We start from the raw sequence: 26632 nt of genomic DNA, 5'->3' as shown, positions 1-26632 counted from the left end.
TTCTGTGTTCAGGGGAAACAGATTCCACAAATGCCTCATAGGTATCAGGGCCTTCTTCAAAGCCCTAATGAAAATCCGGCCCCCAGTTGTCTTCTCTTGAGTGTATATCTACCACCTCAGCACTTGCCCAATCAGCCAGTCTCAGCATTTTGGTATATTCATCAATGAATTTTGGTATTTGTTAAATGTCTACTATTTGACAAGCACTGTTCTATGTGCTGAGGTAGAAGCAAGTTTATCAGGTTGAACACAGTCTTGTTCTCACATGGGCCTCATGGTCTGAATAGGAGGGAGAACAGGTATTGCATCCCCATTTTACAGATGAGAAAACTTAGGCCCGGAGAAGTGAAGTTACTTATCCAAGGTCACACAGCAGGCAAATGGCAGATCTGGGATTGGAACTCAGGTCCTCTGGCTCCCAGATCAATGTTCTTTGTGCTAAGTCTCACTGTTTCTCTCTTGGCCATGCTGCTTCTCAAATACTTTCCTATTTAAGCACTTAATTATGCATTCATCTTTCCATCTCTCCATGTTTTTTCTTTCAGTCTGGAAATTTTTTTCGTGTCAGTCTCCCCCACCTCCCATCTTGATCATCATCATCATCAATCGTATTTATTGAGCGCTTCCTGTGTGCAGAGCACTGTACTAAGCGCTTGGGAAGTACAAGTTGGCAACATATAGAGACAGTCCCTACCCAACAGTGGGCTGTGGTCAGGAATTGGGATTTTAACCTCTATTGTACGCTCCCAAGGACTTAGTATTTGTATATTCATTTAATTCATTCAGTCATATTTATCGAGCACTTACTGTGTGCAGAGTACTATACTAAGTGCTTCGGAGAGTACAATACAACAATAAATAGACACATTCCCTGCCCATCAGCTTGTAGTCTAGAGGGGGGAGACAGAAATTAATGAAAAAAAAATTACAGATATGTACGTTAGTACTGTATATATTGTTATACACAGCGCAGTGCTGTTGATTGATAAGGGCAACAGGGTTATAATGCGTTAGCATCATACCCCGGGATCACCATTCAAGGAAATGAGCTTTGTGCATTCAATAGAAGAAGGAAAAGAAGGCAGGCACACCGGTCCTTTCCCCACTGAAGCACTGACTGACTGCAGTGATGTTATTCACCCTCAGGCCTAGACTGCTTCCTGCTAGCTTCCGATTATGCAGTTGGTTAATACAAGTTGGAGAAAAAAGCAGAATATCCTTCCTCACATTTTCTTTGATAACCTCAGTTGTAGTTCTGAATCGCCCATCCTGGAGCTGCCAATCGTTTTACTGCTTTGCAGCACTGAGAACACACAGACCTCTAGCTTCTTCTTAAGGAAACAGTAAGGATTAAACGGACCTCTGCGAATATTAACATGTTCCTTGCATCATCATCATAATCAAGTAGAGACCTGAGGAATGGCAAATTTAGTTAATGCTCCAATAAACAAATTAAAAAGTGAATTTTAAAATTTAGTTTAAATTTAGTGAATATTTAGATCATAGTTAAGCAAGCATCAGGTGACAGGCAGGGCTGAGGTTTTTTATTTTTATTTGGTTTTTGTGGCTTAAGTTGACAGCCATGTGATGGATTAGAAGGGATCATCACTCCAAATATCAGATTTTAAAGTGATGTTTTTGCTCTTGTGGAAAAAAAGGAGTTCTGGAAGTCTCATCTTAAATTATGGGTGTTACACAGGCCCTTAAGACAGAGAGGGGAAGGGAGAAATTGATGCTGCTTTTAACCATGTAGGCATATTTGAAGGGGTAGAGCTCAACCAGATTAAATTAGTTTGCATGAGCAACAATGGAACAAAAACAGCAATTTCATGAAAAAGAGATCCACTCATTCCCCCATTATGCTTTGGAATAGAATAAAATAAAGCCTAGGCAATAAAAAAACTGAAGATTTCCAACCAGAATATAGCTGCTCAAAAGATCAATTAGTTGCTCAGAACCTAATAATCATCTATGTTTTCCAGCAATCATTTCATGCTCTAGTAAAATCACACCATTTTGGTTGAGTCATTTCCCTGCATTATAAGCAAAAGAAAACTGCATGCAAACAGGATCCCAAAAAAAACACTTTTAAATGTCAAGTTAATAAACACTCTGAAAGTCCTTCTGGGCAATGCTCAAGGTCAAATATTAATCTCCACGGGAAGGCCTTTTGCACAAACACATTAGATCTCTGCTCAAGGCGTTATTTGGGGGAAGTGGGCATTTAAGGTCCCAGAGAGGAATCATCTTTCTATTCAGAGCCACCTTCAAAACCTTATTAACATCACATCTCCTCCAGGAGGCCTTCCCCAGTGAGACCCTCTTTTCCCCTACTCCTTCTTCTTTCTACATCACCTCTGCACTTGTATCTGTACCCTTCTAGCACTCGATATTCACCCCACCCTCAGCACACAGCACTTATGAACATATCCATAATTCATTTATTTATTTTATTGTCTGTCTTCTCTTCCAGCCTGTAAGCTCCTTATGAACAGGAATCATGTCTATTAACTCTGTTGCACTGTACTCTCCCAAGTGCTTAGTATAGTGCTCTGCACACAGTAAGCGTGCAATAAAGCAGTGTGGCCTAATGAATAGAACCCAAGTAATGACTTCTAATCCTGCTCTGCCAGATGTCTACTGTGTGACCTTGGGCAAGTCACTTCACCTCTCTGCGCCTCATTTACTTCATCTATAAAATGGGGAGTGAGATCTGTAAAATGGGGACTGTGTCCAACACAATTTGCTTGTACCCACCGTAGTGCTTTAGTACATTGCCTGGCACATAGTAAGTGCTTAACAAATACCATAGTTATTATTATTATTATAGCACGAGCCTGGGAGTCTGAAGGACTTGAGTTCTAGACCTGGCTCTGCCACTTGTCTGCTGTGTGACCTTGGGCAAGTCACTTAACCTCTCTGTGCCTCTGTTACCTCATCCATAAAATGGAGCCCTACATGGGACAGGAACTATGTCCAACCTGATTACCTTGTATTTATCCCAGCACTTAGAACAGTGTCTGGCACATAGTAAGCACTTAACAAATATCATTAAAAAAACTTAAAAGAATCCTTTGTGTTTGTTTGCCATGAAGACCCAGAATCTCTTACGAGGGCTACTGGGCTTAGCAGAATTTCCCATGAAAAGGAAAGAAATACTTTCAGGGAATAAACATGGTGAGCAACAATTATTCCACTCAACAAGCCTAGATTTAAGGTGGAAACTCAGCTAAATCTAAATTTAAATCAATTTTTTTTTTAATTTAAGCTCTTACTATGTATCAGGCACTGTACTAAGCACTGGAGCGGATTCAGGCAAATCAGGTTGGACACAGTCCCTGTCCCACATGGGGCTCACACAACCCCCATTTTACAGATGAGATAACTGAGGCACAGAAAAGTGAAGTGACTTGCCAAAGGTCACACAGCAGAAGAGTGGTGGAGCTGGGATTAGAACTCAGGTCTTTCTGAATCCCAGGCCCATGCTCTATCCACTACACCATGTTGCTTACTTATTTCAATATGTTTCACATGAATTCTGTTTGTTGCCTGAGCACTGAGAGCTCTAGTCATGCTACATGACCATGTCTCCCAGCTCTGCTTGTAATACTCAGTCCCTCCAGAAACCCCAGTCCCAATCTAAAGTTTCTGTGTTTCTGGGCTAGGATATGCAAGAGTGATTTTTAAGGTGGTATATCTATGGATTGCATTTAAGCTCATCGTTGGAGATCTGCAAAGATCTTGCAGGCTTTGTTGTGTCCTGCAGTCCCTGAGTGACAGGCAGAGTTTCTGAGCTTGATACTGCTCACGGTACAATTTAAACAGGAAACAATGATCTGATAAAAAGCCCCATTTGGCTCAAGGACCACAGGATACATGCCCTTGACCTAGATTCAGCCAGGCGTCAGCTATGTTAGATGCTGGATGAGGGATTGGGATGGGAATGGGGAAAGACAGAATGAAGAAAATTTACAAAATATTTTTGGAATAGATGAGCATTAATCCAGTTCAGTGTGCCTGAAGACCTATGCTTTAAATCCACATGAAAGTACACAGGCCAAATATACTGGATGCAGCAAAATGTACCAGTATCTCATGAAACACTGCAGTTGACTGATAGTTGCTAAATCTACATGCGTTTGATGTTTGATAGGGAAGGGAGAGGGAGGCAGGGATTTAAGATCCTTTTCTGATGTGTTGTCATAACACTGCAGTCAAAGCATTTCTTCATTTGGTCAGTTTGGAGCAAAAGTTACTTGCTGTCCACAGGGTTTTTCCAGTCATTCCAACCCGTCTTCCCAGATGCCAGGGAGCCAGATTTGGTCCTAAATGAAACCAGCTGGAAATCTAACAACTATAGTTTAGTTGTATCCAAATGGTTCTGAATTAGAAGACTTCTTTTTTCTATACCCAGGGCTCAACTATGAGGGCAAGTCCCAGGAGTTTCATGCCTGAGTTCTTAAAGGTACTTAAAAATATATATACATGAAAAAGGTGGCTCTGCCACAGAGCATACATTCCAACACCCTTCTGTCTAAAAAGCTGACTGCGGCCTTACTTAGAAACAGATCACTCAATAGGGGAGAAGAATAAAGAGGTAGTGACAAGGCGAAAAAGGAAAAAAAAATCTACATGCACACTGCACCATAGTTAATCCAAAAATACTCTTGCGATGCCAGCATAAGCAAGGCTTTCTTTTAAAAATATTTGGAAAACATTGCTAATTCTGAAGCTGCCTTGATGCAGATATCAGCTTTGAAGAAAACAGCAAAAAAAAAAAGTATTGGCTGCCTTGAGGTGAAGTGTGTTTGTGCATGCACATATGTTTCTGTATATGTATTCATTCTGGTGAGGTTGAATTTGGAACCATCATTTAGGGAATGTTCTGGAGACAAGCAGTCTTTACATTTAGTCAGCTGAATCTGCCTCTAATAATCTCTCCCAAGCCGCATTTCCTCTGTTTGCAAAGAGCATGCAATTCTCAGCATGTAGTGTTTATTTTCAAAAGAAATTTCCATTACCAGCCACCCCCCTCCCCTCCCACACACAAACACACTCTGTTCAGGGGTGACATCACAGTCCTCTAACACACTAGAGGAGTCCTGTTCCCTACCAGCCAGAAGGGAAGAGAATGGAGGAAAGCTTAGTAGGGTAGAAATTTACTTAACATTCTGATTTCCCTAGAACTATTCAAAGTGATAGAGAGGAGAAGAACAAGATTTTTTAAAATGATTAATCTGCCCTGGGAGTGGCCTCCAAAGGCTGCTGAATCATTTTTTTTTTGGGAAGCATAAAATGCTTGCTGAAATATTTATTTAAAACTTCCAGTTTCTGGCTTTAATCCAGAATAGCACATAAACGTTTTTATAAAACAGCAGGATCCGTTTGTTTTCCTATATGGCCATCTCCCCTGGCTCATCATCCCAGCAATTTAATTTGGGGACTTAGCGCTTCAAACAGTTCTGCTTCTGACAAGCACATTGGAGCCAGTCTTTAGAAAACATTTGCTCTAGCCTTTTTACAGGCTCCACTCTGGCTTCCACACCACTGCAGCGAAAGCTTTAGAAATGGAATACTTTTCTGACTTAACCTTTCATATCTAAAACCCACAAAGATATTCACAAAAAGATGCAAAATTGACTGGCTCTAGGTAGCAGATCCTGACACAAGAAGAACAAGAAGTTAAAACACAAAGCATACACACCCCGCACACAAAGTCAGATGCCCCGCACTCTGTATGCTTATCACCACCCCTCTGCAGAGACATCTCTCAGCAATCATTAACACAAGAAATGTAATGAATTATTACAAAAAGGGGACTTACTGCACTTGAAAAATAAACTCAGGAGGAAGCTGCCGCTATGGTCTTTTCACTCTTTCCTGCCCCTCGGCCCCTCTAGAGTCGGGGCCGTAATTTGTCCTTTAAAAATTATGTAGCCAAGCAGACAATAAGCAGGCACTCACTTCAGGTTCTCTTCATTCCTCTCCTTCGCAGTTGTAATCTCCCCAACTGATGTTATCTGAAGGTGAAACAGCTTTTATCCCCTTACATTTCTTAGTTGTAGGACTGACGCTTCTTGGACAGCTATCAGTTACACAGAAAAAATAGACAAGCAGAGAAAACACACACCCCGGCTTGATTCTGTAAGGTCTCAACTCGATGTTCTCAGTCGAAATGGCTCTCTAGCCGGTCATTTCCATTCTGTGTGAAGTTCCAGAGCATTAAGACATCTGTTTTTCATAAACCAAGCGGCAACGGCAAGCTAGGATTATATTTTGTCCAGAAGATGGCATTCCCTAAAAACCAATATGACAACTAATCACAGGCACGAAAGAGCTTGAAAATAAAAGCCAAATCTGTGCCCAGTTCCAAAACAATCTCCTGAGAGTAGATGACTAAGTGTTCCTGTAGCCAGTCTGTAGCCAGTAGAAATGGATTACTTCACTGACTTCCTTCGTATCTAAAACCACACAGATAGTCACAAAAAGATGCAAAATGACTGTCTCTCAGCTCGGATCCTGACACAAGAGGAAAAACAAGTTAAAATACAAAGTCGCTCACCACACGCAGAGTCAGATACCCCACAATCTGCAATGGGCCAATCACGTCGCAAATGGATTTATAAAAAAGGTGTCTGGCTCAGTTTTCACTCCTGCTCATGAAAACAAATCCCCAGCCCTACTACCCTCCCCTGACTCCTTGCCAACTTTTCCACTATAAACATTCATCCCAGTACCATGCTTCTGGAGGAAATGGCTTGAGAAGAATGACGTGAAGCTGAAAGGCCCAGCCTTAGATCCATCAGTCAATCGGTGGAGAGTACATTACTAACCTCTTGGGAGAGTACAATTCAACAGAGTTAGCAGACATGTTTCTTGCCCACAACGAGCTTACCGTCTAGAGAGTCAATGAGATGGAATACTGATCAATCGATGGTGTTCACTGAGCACTTACTGTGTGCCGAGCACTGCACTAATCACTTGGAAGAGTACAAAATAACAGACTTGGAAGACACAATCCCTCTCCTTAAAAGGCTTACAGTCTATAAGAGATGCTAATAATGCAAAACCAATATACTGAAAATCAGCAAAAATTGTGTATTTTGTGCCAATGTAGATGAGACAAATGTCTCAAACAGGTTTGAAAACAATGCGGTGGAAATCAATCAGGGGCCTATTTATTGAGCATCCCTACTGCATACAGCACGCTCTACAAAATGCCTAGGAGAATAATGACGGAGTTTCTTGTCAAGAATGAGGAATGAATCTTGAGCCCAGCATTTCAGGACTGAGAACACAGGCGAAGGAAGTACTCAGAGTGCTAGTGATTTGCTCAGTGTCACTGACAATCTCTTATCCCTTCCAGTCTTGTTCCCACTGGGGCAGTGGATGCAACAAGCAAGTAGGAAGGCAGGGGTGTAGCACACTGCAAAGTGCACACAAGGCTTATTTTTTATTTTACTTGGAGGGCCCATTAACAGCCAAAGTGATTGCAGACGGGGCTGATCCAGGGCCACAGTGCCATAAGCCAGCAGGCAGTTGCCTTGGTGGCCGGGGTTTCAACCATCCTTGTTAGTCCCCTACATTTCAGGATACCTGCTACATCCTGCCCAGCTCATGAAATGCCCTGGGTGGTACCTTGGTTAGAAACCTGCACCACTGATGGCACAGGCTCAGCAAGTACTCCCTTGGCAGGACTGCAACTAAGACCCAGGCCTCCCAATTCTTAGGGCCTTGCTCTTCCACTGGATCTACAGTCAATCAATTGTATTTATTGAGCGCTTACTGTGTGCAGAACACTGTATGAAGCACTTGGGAGAGTACAATAAAATGATATAACAGACACATTCCCTGCCCACCATGAGCTTATAGTCTAGACCAGGAGACAGACATTGATATAAAGAAATAAATGACTGATATGTAATTCTGGTGGATACAAATGCAATCAGAATCTATTCTCTCCTTCACCAGGTCGTGAAAAAAGGAGGACCTAGAAAAGGTAGAATTTTATCTCCTTTTTTGGGATGAGAAGGGAAGCAACTGTCCACGGTCATGGGGCATCCAGAGCCAGAGCCATAGGGGGTAGCCCGGCCTCCTTTTTCCCCACTGCTCTGCTTCTTCTGACCATTCCTATGGTTTTAGTCTCTACCACCTCTTTTTTTTAGTGGGTGCTTTTGGGGGGTGCTCAATATTAAGCTTCATCAACAGTTGTCAGAGAGTGGTAACCTTTGTGCAGCGCACTGCAGAGTATGGCAGAGGTCAGCCTGGGAGAGTACATTAGGGATTAAAAAAAAACACAATCCTTGTCCACAAGGACACAGCTCTGCTTACTAAGCATGGACTAAGTTCAAGTCCTCTTCCTGTATTCCCTCTACCCCATGACCCTCCAGTAATGCCCAAGAATTCCACTGTCTTCCCCATCTGCAACCGAACTCCCCCAAATCATCCCTGCCCCATCTGGATCCACCCACACAATATCTGTTGCTGACAGGACGCTTACACTCCCCAATATCTCCTTACAATGGGGCCCCCAATATTGGCCCAGAACCCCAACCATTCTTGCTGCCCCAGATCCTACTGCTGGGGATTGCTCTTGCTCTACTGAGAGTCCATCCTGTTGTCATTTGTTTGGAGGGGGCTTGTGTTGCCCCCTCCAAAGTGTGTTTCCTGCACAGAAGCCGTGTTCTTGTCCTCTCGTCCACATAAGGAGCACACAAGGGGGTTTGCATCTCCACCAGATCGTGCCATCCAGTCCAATTGGGGGCATGAGGACAGCAGCTAGTCTGGTTAAGGGAGTGGGCATTGCGGTACTTTTTCAGGGCAGCAACAGGAGCAACGAATAGGACAGGAGCAGATTTTTGGAAGCTGTGGCTATTGGGTAGCGTGGTCATGGCTGAAAGTATTGTTGGGAGAACCCAATAAAGCAGGATCATTTTTATGGTGAGGCGGGCCCACAAGTCGGGCATAAATACAATGAGGTGATTGGTCCATTTTTGCTTCAGTGCTTTTAGCAGGCAGAACATGTTCACCTCATTGATATTCACTGCTGACTCAATCGCATTCACTTGCTCCTTGGAGATTGCTGTATTTTCTTTCTTCCCTTCTTTTTTTGACTACTTGGCACTTTCCTAAGAGTGAATACTGAATGGTTTACAATGGAAAGTGACATTTCTGAGTGCAAATGACTAGACAAGTTGTTGAAGTGAATGATGTGGTAGGGATAGCCTAAATTAAAAGGAAGACTCCAGACTCCAAGAGATCTTATTAAAAGCACATCTCCTCCAGGAGGCCTCCCCAAAATAAGCCCTAATTTCCTCTTCTCCCACTCCCTTCTGTGTCACCCTTGCTCTTGGATTTGCACCCTATATTCACCCCTCCCTCAGCCCCACAGCAATTATGTACACATCCATAATTGATTTGAATTAATGGCTTCCACTTTAAATTGTAAACTCAATGTGCACAGGGAATGTCTCTAACATCCCTGTTATAATGAACTTTCCCAAGTGCTTAGTACAGTGCTCTGCACAAAGTAAGGGCTCAGTAAATACGATTGATTAATTGATCTCATATCTGGTGCCCTTTTGGGGTAAGATTAATAGATAGGTCTGGGAAATAAACCCCGAGCTATAGTTTATTTTGTAGCCTTTCTCGGCCTTTAAAAGAGGGTAATGAGCAGTCATTAAAATTTCAAAAGAATGAACAAATAAGTGAAATTTTTAGTGACTATGTCTTGGGAATTGGGATTCCAATTGGAGAGAAAAAAGATTGAAAAAATGTTGATTGAAAGGGTGGGTAATAGGGAAATAGCTGCTGGTTTCCATTAATGCTGGTGTATTTTTTTTGGAATGTTTTCTTGAAATGATTTAGAAATTGATTTCTGCAGCCTTATTCATTATTTATGGAAAATTGCTCCGAAATGCCCATGAGTGTCTGCTTAAAAGAGGCATCAGGAGGCAACACTAGATATAGGAGCCTAAGAAAAATGAGAGCTAAAAGATTTCATAAAGAAGCTGGTCCGCAAGCTTTGGGCAGGAAGTACATCCATCCACCTATCTAAAGATTCTATTTACCCAAAGATATCCATTTTTTCCCCTTGAAACCAGGGATCAGCAACAGCAACATTTTATTTCAGCTGGACCAATCAGAACAAGGGAGTGTGGTGAGCGGGGGAGAGGCTGGTCAAATTACCTCAGGGGGCACTGAGGTAAAAAAAAAAAATGGCAGCTTCTCATGTGGGGTTTGACTCATCACTCTAGGGTCCAATGCTGCCATTTCAAAATATGCCATTTCCCACTAAATGTCCTCTTTACTCCAGCGGAGAGAGTTAAGGATGAAGGCCCTTCTCAGTGATAGCCATCATGTGGATTCTCTTCTTCTTGAAAATGGACTAACTAAAACACAGCAACAAAGTCAAGGCCAGAGGCCAGTGTCACAGTCCGGGAATACTGGTCCCCCCTCCACCGGCCACGTGCACTGGGGACTATCAATGCCTAATTTAAACGAAAATTTAACTGGGTCAGAATACTTAGTTTCTAAAAAATGGAGGTGGTCTCATTTGGGCGTATCACTTTTTTAGATTAGATACAAGCTAATCAGGTCGGACACAGTCCATGTCCCACATGGGGGTCAGTCTTAATCCCCACTTTACAGGTGAGGTAACTGAGGCACAGAGAAGTTAAGTAATTTGCACAAGGTCACACAGCAGAGAAATGGCAGAGCCAGAATTAGAACCCAGGTCCTTCTGACCCCCCAGCCCAGGCTCTATCCACTAGACCATGCCACTTCCACTTCAACTGCTAAGGAAAGTACAGTGCACTAGAGTTACTTTCAGATCAATCATTGATATTTATTGAGTGCGTACTATGTGCAGAGCATCATACTAATTGCTTGGGAGAATACAATTCAACAGAGTTGCTAGCTATGTTCCGTGACCATAAGAAACATAAGAAACGGTCTAGGGGAAGAGCTTACAGTCTAGAAGTTCATCAGTAACACCAAATATTATTGTTATTAACCATAACATCAAAAATGTTGTTGATTTTTAAAATTTTTCATTATGAAATTCTCATAGTAAAAATGAAAACATGCAGCCACCATGAGAGGTTTCAGTGAGATAAATTTCCCACCTAACATGGAAAAACTTGGTGACAATTCCCTCCAAGTTTTAAACTGAAACTTGACAGGATAAATTAATTCAGCTAGAAATATTCCTTTCATGTTTCCTGTTTTCTGCACCCTACCACAGACTCCAGCAATTTTTTTAAAGTAGCAACATTGTGCCAATGGCTAGGTTGGGGAAGAAAATAGGAATTTGGTGTGACAAACTTAAACCTTCCCCTGATTTTTTAGTTCAAACCATTCATTTTGTTAGTTCACAATTCCACAGACAACCAGATTAAAAGCAAACCTGCGAGCGGCGTGGCTTAGTGGAAAGAGCTCGGGCTTGGGAGTCAGAGGACCTGGGTTCTAATCTCGGCTCCGCAACTTGTCTGCTGTGTAACCTTGGGCAAGCCACTTAACTTCTCTGTGTCTCAGTTACCTCATAGTGCTTCGCACATAGTAAGTGCTTAACAAATACCATCATTATTATTATTATTATTAAAATGGGAATTAAGACTGTGAGCCTCATATGGGACAACCTGATTACTTTGTATCTACCCCAGTGCTTAGAACAGTGCTTGGCATATAGTAAGCACTTAACAAATACCACAATTATTATTAATCATTATTATTATTTCTGCCTATTGACATAGATGCGGTAGATTTTTATGAACACTTAGAAAGTTACGATATCATCAAACCCAACCAACATTTTAGAAGTTTCCCTTGGATACAAAGAATGAGAAGCACTGTTAGTCTAGTTTAGGCTCCGTGATAAACAGTGCTGCATGACATTTTTTATGACTGGCATTCTAGTGATTTCCACTGTCCTTGATGTACAAAAATCAACACTTGCGAACAATAACCAGAGACTACTGAGCATACCTACCAGGTCCCATCTTCTCTTTCCAAATATGGCCAAGAATAGCAAAACCTAGCAAGAAACAAGGGCTCACACAGCTTGCTCACTTCACCTCTAGCCTCTGCCCAGTCTGAGAGCTGATGTGGAGAAACTGCCTATGGAGACTTTCTATGAAAACACTAAATTGGCATCTCAGTGCTATTTCCACACTGCTGAATCTCTTGGTATGTGTTCACTGCCCCGGTGCTCTCTGTCAGGTCTCAGTTACCACTAACTTGTTTTTAAATTACTGCTAGTTCCTCTATAACTCCTGCTTTCATTATACGTTTTGGATAGAAAGGCTGCTGAATCTTTTTTTGAGGTATCATTAATGGCATTTATTGAGTGCTTACTATGTGCAGGAAATACTCAATGAAGTGTTCATTTAAACCTTCCAGGTTCTGGCTTTAATCCATATATGGATTATATGTGGATATGGATATATATCCATATATAACCAAAGTATAAAACAGTGATCAATTTAGGCAAAGATCAAGATTGCTGATGAAAACTTTTTTCCCTCTTTTGCAAGTTTCCTACAGTATACTCTGATAAGAATATCTTTCAGTACTGACTCCTGGGAAAAGCTCACCCGGCTGAATGAACTGTCAAAATTAAAGTTTTATGTTAGTTTATCTAGGCTTTCTTAAGCTTTTTTCAAGAATTTAAAGAGGGATGTTGAAAACCCTTTTCATCTTTGCCTTTTATGTTAACCCAGTGAATTGGTTCCAGACTTGGAAGGAGAGTAAGTCATCTGTGCCAAACAACAGTGTCCTGACGTAACAGGCTGTGACTGGAGAAAAGGAACAGGGAAGGACTACTCAAGGAACAAAGGAAGAGAGCAGACAGCTTGGATTTTCAGAAAGAGACAGGAAGACACAGGTATTTCTTGCGGTCTTTGGAAACACTCCCCTGAGAGTTGCAGAAACAGGGGATCACTGCCAATGGCTAAGAAGTAGTGTGATCTGTTGGAAAAAAGACTAACAGCAATTCTACACATAAAAATCACCTTACACTCAAAAGATACTCAAAGATGTCGCTGTAGGTTCTGGATGTTCTAGAGAAGCAGTGTGACCAGATGGATAGAGTAGAGGCCTGGGTGTCAAAAGGACCTGGGTTCTAATTCCAGCTCCATCAGTTGTCTGCTCAGTGACCTGGGACAAGTCATTTAACTTTTCTGTACCTCAGTTACCTCATCTGGAAAATGAGGATTAAGACTGTGAGCACCATGAGGGACATGGGCTGTATCCAACCTGATTAGATTATATCTATCCCAATGCTTAGTACAGTGCCTAGCACCTAGTAGACGCTTAGCAAATACCATAATTTTTTTTTTAAGCCAGGACCAAATTCCATTCTTTCCTGAACATCCCTTCTGCATTCAGATGGTGAAACAAAGAAAACCAAGAAGCTGTCACTTTTCTTTTCTTGCCTGCTTGTTTTCCCCTGACACCTCAGGAAATCGTTTCTCATTTCACATGCAGCAAGGGAAGGGAGAGGTTTTACAAAAATAATAATTAGCTTTCTATCACAGTACAACCACTTCATGGGTTCTTGGAACCTAAAGTGATATCATCAATTGTCCCTGTACTATATTTTTTAATTAAAAACTAATCAGAATTAATATTAAGGGACCTCAGTATAGAGAATACGAGTGGCTTTTGTTAAAGACAAGCCTTGTTGTTACTGTGGCTGGTTTCTCTCCTCCAGCATTTAGAAAGTTGTGGAGGACTTTAAAACACAATCCCCTGCCTGGAGCTGTACAGAGACTGTGCAAGTCCTCTGGGCTTTACTCTTAGGCTGAAATGGGCCTAGGCCAAAGCTAAACGTGACTGGGTTTGGGCCAGCTTCAGGTGCCCTGCCTGTTTCAACCACTCAGGGGTGGGTCACTGGGGCACTGCAGAGAGACAGCCACAGTGCTGTGCTGAGGGAATCGGAGTTCCTCGGGCCACTGAGGCTCAACCTCAAGCATTCTCTGAGTGCAGGCATGAGGGGATAATGATAATATAATAATAATGGCATTTGTTAAGCGCTTACTATGTGCAAGACACTGTTCTAAGTGCTGGGGTGGGGGTGTGCAAGGTGATCAGGTTGTCCCCTGTGGGGCTCACAGTCTTAATCCCCATTTTACAGATGAGGTAACTGAGGCTCAGAGAAGTTAAGTGCCTAGCCTGAAGTCAAACAGCTGACAGGTGGCGGAGTCGGGAGTGGAACCCACGACCTCCGAATCCCAAGCCCGGGCTCTTTTCACAGATCCATGCTGCTTCTGAAAATGGCATCTGGGAAGAGGGCAGGATGAACCTCTTAAAGAGACAGGCAATTCACAGTTCTAAAGATGCAGTGTCCGGTGGCCTCTAGAAAGATATACACACAAATAAAAATGGGATCTTGGACCTTTCATTTTCCTATTCAGGTAAGAGTTATTCTGACTTCTTCACATTACCCTTGGCTATTGTCAATTAAACTTCAGAAACTGACATCTGAATCTAATGCTCTTCATAAACCCAGGTTTCCTTTGCTATCTCCAGTTACTTTACCTACAGTTGGGCAGTCACCAGGTGCTTTAGTAGCTCCCTCAGTTCATATTTACATTCGTTTCTTGGAAAAGAATAAATATCTTTGGTTAAAAATTAAGCCTGAGCCTTTAATATCTGATAGCATTGAGAGGGCCTGGAGGTTGAGATTTCTGCCCTCCTTTCCTGCTCCTTAGATACACTCCATAAGACTTTTGACTGTTGAGCTAAGGAACAGATCTGACCAATGTTTGCTAAGTGAGAGGCTGCCTCTCCGTACCCTGTGTTTTCGGATGCTTACTTTGCTGATTTCCAGAGCAGCAGCTAAGAGTCAGGTTTACCATTCACTCATAATGGTATTTCACTAGAAAAGGCCTCAGGTTGCTTAGCAAATAGATAAACCGGTCAAAATCTTGAGAAGCAGCATGGCCCAATAAAGAGAGCACTGGCCTGGGTATCAGAAGGTTTTGGGTTCTAATCCTGGCTCTGCCACTTGTCTGCTCTGTGACTCTTCTCTACCCTTCTCCTCCAATTTCCTTCTTGATTCTCTTCAATCAGTCCCCCTCCTCCCACCTTGACTCCACTCAACTCCCCAAATATCATGGGCTCTAATCTGCCCTAATCCTCCTGATCTCTAGGCTAGTTTTGACACTGGGAGCCATTCCCTTGGAAACACTATCTTAGATTTTTTTTTTCTTTCACAGTCCCTTCTGGTTCTCTTCTTACCTTTCTGGCCAACCTTCCCACTCTCTTTCCCAGGTCACCCACTGCCCGCTATCCCTAAACTGTAGTTCTCTTAAGGTGCTCATCCAAGTCCCCTTTTCTTCTTCTTCTTCTTCTTCTTATTATTATTATTATTAATAAAAATTAGCAATTTCTATGTGCCAGACACCATGTTAAGTGCTGAATACAAGATAAGCACGTCAGACACCATCCCTGGTCCTCATGGGGCTCACAGTGTAATGGAGGGAGAACAGTTATTGAATTCCCACTTTAAAGATGAAATTGAGGCACAGAGAAGTTAAGTGACTTGCCCTAAGCCTCACAGCAGGCAAGTGGCAGAGTCTGAATTAGAACCCGAAACCTCTGACTTTCAAGCCCATGCTGTTTTCACTATATCATGCTGCCGCTCTCTTTCTTGTTTAGACTAACTCCTGTGGGCAACTCATCCTCTCCCTGGGCTTGAACAAGACCTCTCTGTGGGTGATGGATGACTCCCATATCTATGTCACTAAGGCTGACCTCTCCCCTTCGCTGCTATCTTACAATTCCTCCTGCCTCCTGGTATTTTAAGATCAATATGTCCAAGACTGAACATATCTTCCCTCCCAAATCTTTTCCTGCACCTAACTTTCCCATCGTATTTAACACCACTAAACCCTCATCTATCAAGCCCATAATCTTGTCATTATCTTTGATTCCTTTATTACTTTCAACCTCCTATATACAGTCTTTTGCCAAATCCTGCTGATCCTCTATATTTCCAGGATCCATCCTATCCGGTCCAGCCAAATGGCCATCACGCCTGCTCATCCTGTCTTCTTATTATTACTATTCTTAGTAATACTAATAATAGTATTAATTAGGCATTTACTATGTGTTCAGCACTGCATTTAACATTGAGATATGGATCCATCACAGTGTCCCTGTCCCATCCAGGGCTCACAGTCCAAGAGGCTTTACTTCCTCACTGATCTCCATCTCCAGGCCCTCCTTTCCAGGTCATACTTCCCTCTGCTGCCCAAAACGTTTTGCATTCTACACACACCTCCCCTCTCCTTAAAAACACCCAATCATTTCTCATTCCCCTCCATGTCAAGCAGAAACTCCTGACCGTGGACTTTTAGATATTCAATAAGCTCTCTCCCTCCTACAAATCAGTTTTTCTCCCATAGCACCCCAGCCCACTCATTTTTTTTCTCTCTAGCCATCTTACTCTGTGCCTCATTCTCACCTCTCTGCTGATGACCATCAGCTCATATCCTCCCCAATTGCTGGAACTCCCTCCCTCTTCATATCACAAGCCACAGCTCACCCGACCTTCAAAACCTTTTTGAAATCACATCTCTTCTAGGAGGCCTTCCCTGATGAATTTCTAATCTCTCTACTTTACATCCCCCAACTCCTACATCTAACTTTCAAGCTATCTAAGCACTCATGTATCCACAAACCTCCATACCACTTATGCACATATCTTATATACTATATTATTTTCTTCTACATGCAATTTATTTTAGTGCCTGTCTCTTCCATTAGTTTATAAAGTCCTCGAGGCCAGGGATCATGTCAGCTAATTATATTGTATTTGCTCTCTACACATAAGAGATTTATAAATACTATTATCTGATTGACAAGCATAGAAAGTCACCAACCTCCAAGTCAGTTTTACCCAGATTCACTCTGTAGCCTCTTCAGTAAAAGACTTGAATGCTTTTACAAGAACCCAACAAATGCCATTTCTCGGTCAACCCAGTCCAAGTTTCTGACTCTGACCGTGGCAATAGGATGCTTGGAAGAACTTTATGTGACAGTTGTCTCTTTGATATCCTACCTAATGTTTAGGGATAGATTATCTAATTTCCCTAACTTTCCTCCACTACATCCCCAATTTTTCTTCTAGTAAATCATTATGGCCTGATCACCCATGACTTGATCAATCAATCGGTGACATTTATTGAGCACTTTACTGTATGCAAAAGACTGTGCTCATTGTGGGCAGGGAATGTCAGTGTTTATTGTTGTATTGCATGTTCCCAAGTGCTTAGTACAGTGCTCTGCACACAGTAAGCGCTCAATAAATATGATTGAATGAATGAATGTGCTGAGCACTTGGGAAAGTACAATGCAATAGAGTTGGTAGATACCATTCCTTTCCATAGGGTGCTTACAGTCTACAAAACAGAACTTATCTTCCCACCCAAACCCTGTCCTCCCCTTGCCTTTTCTATCATTGCAGACAACACCACCATCCTCCCTGTCTCACAAACCCATAATCTAAGCTCCTCTAGACTATAAACTCATTATGGTCAGGGAACGTCTGCTAATTCTGTTGTACTTTACTCCCCCAAGTGCTCAATAGATACCATTGATTGATTGATTGGTATTATCCTCAACTTATCTCTCTCATTCAACATGCCACCAAATCCTGTTGGTACTCCCTTCACTACATGGTTAAAATCCACCCTTTATTTTCCATCCAAGCTCCTCCCACACTGATCCAAGCACTTACCATATCCCATCTTGACTACTGCAATAGCCTCCTTACAGACCTTCCTGCCTCCTATCTCTCCCTAATCTAGTTCACTCTGCTGCCCAGATCATTTTTCTTGAAAAAAATTCAGTTCATGTCTCCCTTCTCAAGAACTTTCTATGGTTGCCTTTCCACCTGTGCATCAAACAGAAACTCCTTACCATTGGCTTTATAGCACTCTATCAACTCACCCCCTCCTACCTTACCTTGCTGATTTCCTACTACCACCCAACCCACACACTTTGCTCCTCTAACTGCTATCTACTCTCTGTACCTTGATCTTGTCTATCCCACCACTGGCCCTTGCTGATGTCCATCTTCTCACCTGGACCTCTCTCCCCCTTCATATACAACAGACCACCATGCTCCCCACCTTTAAAGCCTTATTAAAATCACATCCCCTTCCTTGGCTAAGCCCTCATTTCCCCTACTCCCTCTCTCTTTTGCATTGCCAATGCACTTAGATCTGTACCCTTTAAGCACTTGATATTCACCCCAGCCTCAGCCCCATAACATTTACACCCATATCTGTAATTTATTTTAATGTCTCTCCTTCTAGACTGTAAGATTGTTGTGGGCAGGTTATATGTCAACTAATTTTATTGCATTTTACTCTCCCAAGAGCTAAGTACAGTTCTCTATACAGAGTATGCACTCAAGAAATACACTGATTGATTCTACTTCTCTATTTCAAGAAATATGCAGAGACAATGACACTTCTTTATTACTTCAGATTACTACTGAAATCCATTTTTTTCATTCTGCTGCTGTTCGATGTACATAGAGAAATAGCAAGACCCTCTGTGTCTTACTATTTCTCTATGTTCATTGAGTACATTGTAACCTAAAGTGTGTCCCCCTTCTAGACTGTGAGCCCACTGTTGGGTAGGGACTGTCTCTATATGTTGCCAACTTGTACTTCCCTAGCGCTTAGTACAGTGCTCTGCATACAGTAAGCACTCAGTAAATACAATTGATTGATTGATTGATTGATCTACAGTGTACAAAAGATTTTCATCAATCAATCAATAGTATTTGAGTTCTTACTGTGTGCAAAGCACTGTTTACTAAGTGCTTGTGAGAGTATGATAAAACAGCCTTGGGAGACACTTTTCCTGCCCACAACAAGGCTTCATCTCCACACTTCCTTTTCACTGGATCCTAATTGTACATTTCCTCAAATTTCTCTTGTCTTCTTGAATAGGGACTTGGTTAAAGGAAAAATAATTTTGGAGGCTAAAGGGAAACACCTGAAGACAGTAACCAGGGACAAATTCCAAACCTCCAGTGGAGGGTATGAACTTTCCCAAGTAATATTCTAGGATGGAATCTCTGTATTCTCCGTTATCCCTAGCTGTTCCCAGATTCTCAGAGACTGACCAGACGTGGGATGACTCTTAACTACCTGGATTCGTTTCAGAAATTGTCACAGCTTCTTGGATTCAGCCTTTACCACCCAGCTGCTCCTGCTTTATGACCTCCAGAATAAACTTCTGAAGTGGGTTTTGCATGAGGCTACCCCAGAAATTCAACCAGAAGCTTCAGTCAGTACAGAACGCAGTGACCCACCTGCTCATACAGAAAGCTGGCAGGAAGGTATGAGCCAAACTTGCACTCTTCATATATCATTTTCAGAATCTGGCTCCAGGTCAAGTTGAGATATGGATACTGCTGCATCTACTAGGCTAGAAGGCCCAAGGGAGCAGCTCATTCTTTAGGACTATCTAGTGGAGTTGAGTTCTGTCCCTTCTGAGGATTTCTGGATTGTGAGTCTGGGCAGCAGGATGTTACCAAATCAAGGCCCTGGCCTTCACTTTTATCTGACAGGTTGCCTCAGCATTGAATGTAATCTACAGTACAAACCATTCTTCTGGAGCAGGACTTTCAAATGTCAAATGATGAAATCATGGTTAGTATATAACACACTTAATCAATAAATAGTATTTATTGAGCACTTATCGGGTGCAGAATACCATACTAAGGGTTTGGGGGAGTACAGTACAAGAGTTGGTAGAAGTGCTCCATGCCCAGAATGAGTTTACAGTCTAGTAATTATAAGCTTCTTGAATGTTGGGATTGTGTTCTACTAACTCTACTATGCTCTTCTAAATGCTTAGTAGGGTGCTGTGCACAGATGAAGCACTCAAATGCAATGAATTGATTCAGTTATCCATAGTGATGGGGATATAAAGAAGGGACTAATGTATTAAAATCACAGGCAATCCCAAAAACCCAGTTTGGCCTTACTTCATCATCGTTGCCACCATCAGTATGTGAGTACCTACTGTGTATTGAGACCCAGTAGAAGACTGAATCCCTGTCCTCAATGAGTTTACAGTCTTCCCCTCCTTTGTTCAAACAAGTAGCAAAATGGTCTGCTTTGATTTCACTAGTCCCATCCTGTACAGGACAGCCACACATTGCACAAAGTTTCTTTTCTGGCCATGGGACCACCACAGTGAGACTTAGGGGGCAACCAGCACCCGTGCAGAGCTTGGTAGCTGCAGAAGGTGAAGTACAAGAGCAGTGAGGTAGCCATGGCCACCAGATCCCCAGGATACCCCAAAATATTGCCCACCTCTGCCAGCCCCAAAGAAACACACCCTATCAGCTCCTTGCTGAGGTTTGGGAACCAGCCCTGGCAACAGAGGCACTTGGCTACTTGCTGCCCTGTCATTTCTACCGTGGGCCCACTTGGTCAACTGTGCATCGAAAAAACCCTTTTTGGCCTTTGGGTGTGTCTCCTCCTGCCTTCGTCAACATTGCAAGCTTACAATTCTTAGACCTTGCTACTTTGTTCCTCTGCTCTCTTCGGTTTCTGAGCTCCATGTTTGTCAATCAATCAATCAAATTTATTTAGTGTTTACCGGGTGCATAGCACTGTACTAAACACTTGGGAGAGTACAACAGAGTTGTTAGACACATTCTCTGCCCTCAAGGAGTTTGCAGTCTAGAAGGGATAACATTAAAATAAATCACTGATAAATATATAAGTGCTGTGGGGCTAAAGGTGGGGTGAAAAAGGATACAAATCCAAGTGCAAGAGTGAGGCAAGTTAGTCATCTATCAGGCATATAGTGAAATGGATGTCTGTTCTCTGATCTCTCTTGAAAACTACCTCCTGGGAACCGAGAAATCTATTTTGCTATTTCAGTGTTTTCAAATATCCAAAAGTTAATACTACTGAGCAACAGGCTGATGTCAGTGTATCTCCAGACACATATGGGAGGGATATTTATCCTCTTCACACACAATAATAGGTTGACTTAAAAAATCAAAAAGTAAAATACGGAGGATGTTACCAGAACAGTAGGACTGTCTTCTGTTTCAGTGAACCCTTTCTCCAGTGAGCTCAGTTTTTTCAAAGCTTTACTAAAGTCATAATCCCAGCAAGCAGCAACACTGTCACCCTGATTTTATAGATAAGGAAACCAGGACACAGACACAGGACACAGAGCTATTGATGACAGTCAGCGTGTCAGGTTCAGCAGTGGGGCTAGAACACAGTCAGATCTTCCAGTGTCTAGCCCAATCACTAGAAAAACTACATTTTCCCTTATGCCCTTTTAAGATGCGGTGCTCCAGGTTAGAATATAAGAGTTTGACAAATGAGGCTTTGCACTTCCGACAGTCAGGCAAATGAACGATTGCTTTTCTTGGCCTTCCATAACAGACACCCATCAAGTCCCAGCAGGGCCTGGCAACTCTGCAGTAATGATTTGATGGATTCTTGAATAGCTTTAGATGTGATTTTCACTACCACCCCTCATTTAATTTCTCTCTAGACGACTCAAGAAAATCTACAAGATTTGTGATTTCAATACCATTTCAGCTGTCAACTGTGACTTTTGAGTTTTCCCCAAACACAAACGGCAATTACCTGGATGTGTTGACAGTTTCTGGGGAAGATAAAAGATTAAATCCAAATGTCCTACTCACTTGATCTCTTGGTGACTGAAGTTACTCATAAGTAGCTTCTACGCAATATGGAGAAGTCCAAAACAGGAGGAAATCCCAAGTGGAGAGTGGGAAGAGGTGGGGGGAGGGTGACACTTTTGGCCCTCATCCCCATACTTGCCCTGGTTCTTTTTCTAGTAGACTGCTGTCCAGTAGGCTGCTGTGGGAAGATACTCAGAGTAGGCAAAATGGAGGTGCAGACCTGGCATATCCTATGTGGCTCTGAGCCTACCATCACCTAGCTGGACAACAGTCTGTCTGAGGGCCTGAATCGAAATTTATGCTTCAACTTATGTAAAGTATCATATCTGAAAATGCCCCTGGATCCAAGGTCTCTGTTGAGGGCAATCTCAATAGTATGAATGAAAGACCTACTTAACAATCTGGTGTTTGAAGTAGAACCATGTGTGCTCTTTTAAATCAATTCCACACCCTAAGTAGCTTTTGAACTCTAGTTTAATCTCTCCAAGAGCTACAAACACGTGGCTTAGTATGGTTATTTTAAAATAAAATAAAATTCAGTATTGATTCTGCTAAATTGAAGACCCAAGAATTACCTCAGCAAACTCCAAAGTTTCTTCTTAGCGAAACAATCATATCCAACGCAGTGGATTCCTCCCCGCTACAACGTCTTCTAAGTTGATTTGTTTTCCCTGTAGCCACTCAGAAGTGGAGTCCAATATACCACGACCAAAGCTGCCTATACAAAATGACTTAACCTGGCTGGAAGCAGAAAATTGATGTTCTTCCCAAGAGGAATCCAGGACTGTCAAACGTGGGTGGCTCCCAACCTGCTTGCTTCCCACCCCCAGGTGTCTTGCAGAGAGAGCTGCCTTTGATCCCTGAAGGTATTTGTTTCTATAACTACTTGCTAGAAACCAGAAAGACATACCTGAGTTCGAGCTGGCCAAGTCTGTGCCTTTTTATCTCATTTCCAGAAGTAATTTTTTGCTTTCCTGCACGTTTTCCAAGTAGAAGTCAAGGGTACCTACTGTAATTGCCTTTTACTACCAAAAATAAATCTTAAAAGGTCACAGGGCTCTTTGAGTACTTTTATGGGGCAGTAAAACTTTACTGCATATCGTTCTTAACCCTTTCCCACATATCCGAACTATCCCATTTCTGACTTAGGGGGCCACTATACTTTGTTCTCTACAATGTGAGCTGATGCTAAACCATTTTTAACATGGCTGACAAAATAGCATCAGCAAATTGCTGGCAATAAGAAACCCCAGCCTTTCAGGACTGAAAAATGCTAGTTTAGAAAAAAACCCACCAATTTCTGTCCCACCGCTTACCTTTTGTCTTTCCTCACGTTTTCCGCTTTCACCTCCAGCCCTGTCTGCTCTTGTTCCCTCAGTAAGACTCATCTGAAGTAGAAACACATTCCTACAGCCACGCCGGTAAATCCCAGTCATCCGTTCTTTCACTTCGGCCTGACACCAAAGGCAACGTTAAAAATACAAAACACAACCCACAGCACTGGAACTGTTATCACAAATCCTCTCTCCCCTCCCCCCTCAGCCCTAAATAGTGAACTACAAAGAGCATCCCCCAGAAGAGAGAAGATGGAGCTAAAACTCTACTCACTGATGTTCCATAATGTCCATTCCTGAGCATCAAGAGACTGAAACAGTCTCCCTGTGATCTGGGGATTCACACAGTATACAGACAATTGGACCCATTCAAGTCATCAGGCGGCCGAGTTGAAGGGTGGCTCTCTCGCAAAAATACAAACAGCTTGTCAGCACAAGCCAAGGGAGGCGGGGTCACCGAAGCAGGGGACACTGTGAGCCAATGACTGAGTTCTTTGGACTCTTGTTTATTTAAGATATTGGGTTTCATTCTTACTTAGGGGAAAGAGGGGGAGTGAGGAGAGCTGAATAGGAAGAGCCAATGTCATTGTTTGCAGACCAACCGCAAACTAGGCCCCAAGTAAAAAATATTTAATCATCTTCCACTTCCCAACCCTACCACCACCCCCCACCATCCCCAAAAACTATCTCATTCATTTGGGGAAATTACATGTGAATCTCATTTACATGATAGAAAAATCACAGGCATCTATCCTGCATGTTTTGTTTTTTCCAACTCTGGCTTTTGAAAGTAAAGGAAAACAGAAAGTTTAAGGAAGACCCTAGGTGGTATAGAGAGAATTGACAGTTTGTTGGATTATTCATTCATTCACTCATATTTATTGAGTGCTTGCTGGGTGCTGAACACTGTACTAAGTGCCTGGAAGAGTACACTATAATAATAAGCAGACACATTCCCTGCCCACAACAAGCTTACAATTTAGAGAGATTAAACATTTGTGATAACAGGCACATGCCCATGAAGGACTCTACTTGTTGGCATGGCTACCGCTGGGGCGGAATGAAGTTGGGCAATGTGCGTGAAACCATTACAACTCACTTTAGACGTTTAAGATTATAAGTTTGTCACAAAAAAGAACACATGAAAGTATGTTCAATGAATTTCGGAAGAGGCCAAAATGACTAGGACCTCTATTTTTCTTCCAGACATTTCTAGAGGTAGTAGTCAATGGTGTACTGCAAGAACTGGAAAAAAATAAACTCTGGTGTGCTTTCTCATACAGCCTAACTAAAATATAGCACACTGGGATAGAAATTAATTTTTAGGAAAATTTGAGCTATTCAAATTGGGACCAACTAAATTAAACTATTTGGAAAACATAAGCTACTCTAAATTTGGAATAATTTGGTCACTTACAAACTGTGGCCTAGAAATAATCAGTCACAAACTCTGAGCAAAAGATTATTTTACTTTTAAATTTGCTAAAAAAATTCCCACTTATCAATCAATCAGTGATGTTTATGGAGCGCCTGGGAGAGCATAATACTATAGAAAGGCTAGACATGTTCTCTGCTAAATCTTCATCCCTTTATGTAACCAAATCTATATATTTTCTTCAATTCACTTCATTTTCCCCAATATCAAGAGTATAGGCCCCACAATATCGATTCTTGCACATTGTGGTGTGCATGAAAATTCAGCTCTATGGTTAGATAATAATTAATCATTATGGCATTTTAAGCACTTACTCTGTGCCACACACAGTGCTAAGCATTGGGGTAGATACTCGATAATCAAGTTTGACTCACATCCTAGGTAGGAGGAAGTAGAATTTAATCCCCATTTTACAAAACGAGGAATCTGAGGTACAGAGAACTTAGATGACTTGAACAAGGTCACGCAGCAGAGAAATGGCAGAAACAGAATTAGAATCCAGGTCTTCTAAGTTGGCGAGGATTAATTGATTAACATTGGTGTGCCCCATCAAAAAGAAGGGCAGAAAATTCTCAGTTATAGTAGAAACTTAGGTGAAAGGTGGATTGAATGTAAAATGACCAAGGGTGGGGACTAAGTCTGGAAGGCAAGTTGGTTGTTTCCCCTAACTTTAGATGAATATCAGCAAGACTCAAAGACCTCCCCTTCAAAGATGTCCTTAGACATATTAGGGACTCAAAATAGTCCCCACTAAAGAGTTTCCTGAGAATCTTCTCATTTGCAAAAATGCTCCCAAGGAAGACATTGACTTAGCAACTCATATCAGTAGACTTAGGAAAAAGACTTAGAGAGACAAGTCCCTGTTTAGATTCATGTCCCTGTTTGAAGCAGCATGGCGTAGTGGAAAGAGCTCGGGCCTGGGATTCAGAACGTCAGGGGTTCTAATCCCTACTCCACCACTTGTCTGCTGCATGACCTTGGGCAAGTCACTTTACTTCTCTGGGCCTCACTTCCCTCATTTGTAAAGTGGGGATTGAAACTGTGAGCCCCATGGGGGACAGGGACCTGATTTACTTGTATCCATCCCAGCACTTAATACAGTGCCTGACACACAGTAAGTGCTTAACAAATACCATAATTATTATTTATTATTACTATTCATTGCAAGATGATGCCTGCAGTGTCCTCTTCTACCTTTTGTCTATGGTGGAACAGAGGCAGGAGAATGTAAGGGAGAGCAAATGGTGGAAACTGGCACCAGACAGACCCCAAGTGGGAAAGGAGGAGGTGGAAAGTCAGTTATTGTTGGATTTCGGTAGACAAGGAATATGGTATAATTGGCTTCTAGTGAGTTTCCTAATGTATTTCCACGAACAAGAGCTCTGAGATTTTTCCCCTTCAAGCTGGAGTGAAAGCACATCAACTTAATTAACTGGGTTCCCTGGTGTATTTTTGCTGGGGAAAAGCAAAAACAAGCAATCCCCAGAATCCAAGCCCTGGAAAGCAAATTATTGAAATGGGAATGTACTTAACCACTTCCAAATCAATTTCTATTTAAAAAGATCTCACACCATCGGCCTTCCAACTATCTGGCATTTACAGAGAACCAACCAAGTTCTAAATCAGCAAAAAAAAAACCTGCCTTGAGGAAAGGTAATTCTAAAGATGTACTCACCTATTTTTATTTTTCACTATTTCTATTTTCATTGAAAACTAGAAGAAGAGAGGACACTTATCAGTATCAATTTGAGGAGAAATGTGTCATCATCCTGCCTTGTTAATCATCCTAGAGGTGAGCTCCCTGGAAGAATGGTGACATTTGCATGAGGTGAGGAGTCTGGTGGACATGAAGATGAAAGTTTTTCCAAATTCTTCAAAAGAGGACAAACCAAAAGACATTTATACTCCTTTGGCAAGGCTGTGTCTTACAAACCAGCCTTTAGGCTTATTTCTTTCATCATCACTTCTAGAAGAATGATAATTACTATTGCTGTTAATAATAACAGAGGGAAAGGTGTATTTTTAAGAAAAGTTGAGGTGATATCACCACTTCAAAATTCCCATTAGATTATGCAATCCACAATTTTAATGCATAGTACTTGAGGGTATTTTTCATCGAATTTAAATGTTTCCCTTATCCAAGCCAGGATGCATCTTAGT

General features: G+C 42.0%; 1 protein-coding gene across 6 annotated transcripts in view; it reads right to left on the bottom strand.

The window, feature by feature from the left end:
* Nucleotides 1-26632, bottom strand: part of TRIM2 (tripartite motif containing 2) — a 121561-nt gene that overhangs the window by 73283 nt on the left and 21646 nt on the right. The window contains exon 1 of one of the 6 annotated variants that reach the window (XM_038755351.1): nt 23312-23411. The exons of 2 other annotated variants lie outside the window; for them this stretch is intronic. The gene's annotated coding sequence lies outside the window, so the exon portion shown is untranslated. Of the gene's footprint in view, nt 1-5824; nt 5888-5964; nt 6520-23019; nt 23126-23311; nt 23412-26632 lie in introns of those variants that run through there. 3 more of the 6 variants (XM_038755355.1, XM_038755354.1, XM_038755356.1) reach the window with 3 other exon arrangements.

Source organism: Tachyglossus aculeatus, chromosome 12, assembly GCF_015852505.1.
Source record: "Tachyglossus aculeatus isolate mTacAcu1 chromosome 12, mTacAcu1.pri, whole genome shotgun sequence".
Taxonomy (NCBI): domain Eukaryota; kingdom Metazoa; phylum Chordata; class Mammalia; order Monotremata; family Tachyglossidae; genus Tachyglossus; species Tachyglossus aculeatus.
Note: the sequence above shows the minus strand (reverse complement) of the source record. Positions and strands in the feature narration are given on the sequence as shown.